This window comes from Miniopterus natalensis, chromosome 4 (assembly GCF_054644295.1).
Source record: "Miniopterus natalensis isolate mMinNat1 chromosome 4, mMinNat1.hap1, whole genome shotgun sequence".
Lineage (NCBI taxonomy): Eukaryota > Metazoa > Chordata > Mammalia > Chiroptera > Miniopteridae > Miniopterus > Miniopterus natalensis.
The window spans coordinates 73,288,207-73,291,667 of NC_142084.1; the positions used below are offsets into that span (position 1 = coordinate 73,288,207).

The 3,461-nt window shown below is 57.4% G+C and overlaps 1 pseudogene; it reads right to left on the reverse strand.

Moving 5' to 3' along the window:
* Window positions 1-1,069: 1,069 nt before the first annotated feature.
* Window positions 1,070-2,617, reverse strand: LOC107535440 (cyclin-dependent kinase 16 pseudogene; annotated as a pseudogene).
* Between the last annotated feature and the right edge of the window lie 844 nt (window positions 2,618-3,461).

The window sequence follows — 3,461 nt, forward strand, 5'->3', positions numbered from 1 at the left end:
GCTGGGATGGACTCTGGTTATACGCAGACTTCTTCCCTGTAAGCCCCTAGACATCTGTGGGGGATCAGCCCTGTGTTAACTCTCCCTCCTGCTGGAGGAGAGGTGTGGGTGGGTGGGGACACCCCCACACCTACGGGAAAGTGCATTTGATGTGATGCAAACTTCAACCCAGGGAAGTGAAATGTACTGACTTAGGTTAACTGGACACAGACCCTGGGACAAAGAAATACATGTAGAGAACTTCTTATAGATTGCTCTTAGGAGATACTCCTGTGAGAAAAGGAGACCGACAGAATAGGCGGCAGGAGAAAATGATCAGCAATCATTGATCAGCAATCAATGACGTTGCCGCTGAGGTTTGGGCTGATCCCACAGAGAGCTCTGGAGCTGGGACAGACTTTCGGAGTTGTCCGAAACCGAGGCAAGGGTGTGGTGGCTACGTATTTCCATCAGCCAGTCACTGGTTGGCTATGGGATACCTCCTGGGAGGAAGAATAACCTTGGATGAACCAGTTCCCTCCAGCCAAGGACAATTCCCAGCGAGAGATGCCGCTCTGAACGCTCAGCAGCAATATTCCCAGCAGCAGGTGGGCTGATGTTCAGAGAAAAGGGAACCCGGGGAGACAACAACAGTGTCCACTATAGTCCCCCTTTTGTGCCATGCAGATCTACTTACTCCTTATATCTCATCTAGAAACCGGGCCTTCAGGATTCAGATTGGTCTCATTGTCTAAGAATTTACAGGCAGAGGATTAGTGGATAAATCATACCTCCTATTGCTAGTTCATCTTTTTTTTTTTTTCCTTTCTTTCTTTTTCTCTTTTTGCTTTCTTTTACTTTTTCTTTTTTTTAAAGGAGCAATGAGAGCTTTGTTAGCACCCAGCAGACAGGCCAGTGGGTGGCTGAGAGGCCAATGGTCAGGTGTTTGGACAGGCGGCAGGGAACGCGTGGGCCGGTGAGCATGAAGCAGGCGGTAGGCAGGCTGCCAGCAGGGGTGATGCAGTTGGGGCGCCCTGTGAGGGGTACGGCATCCTCCCGGCTGCTGCCTGCTGGGGCCTGGGTGTGTGGCTTAGAACTCGGTGTCCACCTCACGGAAAGCTGGCCTGCCTGTCAGGCCCTGATGAAGGGCGAAGGCTGGCCTCCCTTTGGAGCTGGATCTCCTTTAGTGCAAATATGGAAGCAGTGTCAGGAAGTCTGTGGATCTGCTCCCCCAGACTGAGGAAGAATGGGTGTCTCATGGCATCCTCCGCGGAGATCCGACTGCGACCTTCAAAATGCAGGAGCTTGGTGAGGAGATCGGCCCCACTGCTGTTAAGCCGGGGCGTGCGGCTCCCAAGAGCCTCGGCTCTGTACTTGGGATAGTTGTGTGCCTTGAACTCTGTGTTGGACAGGATGCCCGGCCATGTCTCCTCCGTTGGGGTTCCCAAAACGCGGAAGATGAGGTGCAGCTGCTCCTCCACGGTGGAGCCCGGGAAGAGGGGCCGGCCTGCGGCCATCTCGTAGAAAACGCAGCCCACACCCCACATGTCAATGTGGGTGGAGTAGTGTGTGCACCCGAGCAGGAGTTCGGGGGGCCGGTACCACAGCGTCACCACCTCATTGGAGTAGGTCTTCATCAGAATGGACTTGGTCCGGGCCAGGCCAAAGTCGGCCAGCTTGAGCTCTCCTCTCTTGCTGATGAGCAAGTTCTGGGGGTTGAGGTCTCGGTGTAGCACCTTCTTCCGGTGGCAGTAGGCCAGGCCACGGAGCAGCTGGAACAGGAACAGTCTCACGTTGTGCATGCTGATGACGTTCCCGCAGTCGTCTAGGTACCGCTTCAGGTCCTTGTCCAGGGGCTCAAAGACAAGGGTGAGGGACCTCTCTGTGTGGATCACGTCGAGCAGCTTGACGATGTTGGCGTGTCTGAGGCTCCTGAGCAGGCACGCTTCCCAGATGGCGGTGCAGGGTGCCCCCTCCTCCTGTTCCAGCCTGATCTCCTTGAGCGCCACGAGGCTGTCTGTGCGCTTGCTCCTGCCTTTGAAAACGGTGGCGTGGGTACCCTCACCCAGCTTGTCCAGCTTGACGTAGGTCTCCAGTTTCGCAAAGCCAATCTCAGACAGGCTGACATGCTGGAGGAGGCGGCTGAGGGGCTTGTCGAAGTTGGGGGCGTTGAGGGTCGGCTTCCCCAGGCAGCCCTTGGGCGGCTGGCTGTCAGCGGGGAGTGACAGGCGCTGGCTGTCGGCCTCGGTGGAGACGCTGCGCAGGGGATGGTTGTGCCCGCGCGCCGGGGCCGCTGAGTGCGCCTCGCCCGGGGCCGTGGCTGAGGCCTGGTCACTTTCCCCGTCAGACCTCATCTTCAAGTCAGGCTCCATCTCCAAGGCCTCATGTACAGTCTCTCGGGCAGGGCTGAGAGGCACCTGTCCACAGGGAAGTTCCCCAGGGGCGACAGGGGCGGGGGCCTCTCCAAGGGCACTGGCGCCGCCACAGCCGCTCTCGCCGGGTGCGATCTGCTCAGGGGCGCTGCTGGCCTTGCGGATGGCTCGGCCCCCGCGGAGTGTCATTGACAGCTGCCTTTTGATATTCTTCATTCTCACCGCAGCGCCGCTGTAACTAGAAGATCAGCCCCCGCAGGGTAGATGTCTGAAGGCTTAGTAACAGCTGTATCCTGAGGACCTGCAACAGTAACGGCGGGGCGCGCGGGCTGCGTGCGCGCCCTCCTCCCCTCCCCCTGCAGGCCCCGTGCCCGGCCCGTCCTGTGGCTGCTGGGCCCAGGCCTCGGGGCCTCCGCCAACTGGGCGGCCAGAAGCTTGGCGGGCGATGCCCTCGGCTCGCCCCAGCTCACATCCGACGGCTCAGGGCTCGGAGCCCACTGCGCGCGGAGATGGGGGGACCCCAGGGCCCTACGGCCCAGGAATCAAGCTCCGCGCGCCCCGCTGGCTACAGTTGATCTTGAAGCCATAACTGATCCTCACCATACTCCTACCGTTCTACATACCCCTCACTTTGCCCGATGCTTTCACTAGTCTAAGTGATTTTTCTGGTGGGGTTAAGCAGACACTCATCCCTGAGGGGTCTGAACCCTGGTTACCAGGTACTTCTTAGGACATGGCTACTGTGTGTTAATTTACTGTTAACAGAGGGCATACCAGCACTCAGAGATGTCTCAGTGGATACATTTACTGCCAAAGAGATTCATTCTTTCCTGTCCCCATTGTCTGGTAGCAGCCCTGTCTTCTGTCTATGATTCCTTTCCATGCCAGTTGGCCTTCTGGTATGAGGAGCCCAGTGACCGTTAGCAGCTGCAGCTCAACGGTTAACGGACTCTTATTGAGACCCCATGTCAAAGCATTCCTCCTCTGGGAACCAAGACATGTAGATCTGCAGAGCCTAAGGTTGTAGGATTGGAAGCAGAAATCCCCAAGGGGGATATGGGGTGATGGTAAGTGGGCTCACTCTTCCTCCCACCCTTTATTTTCCTGACT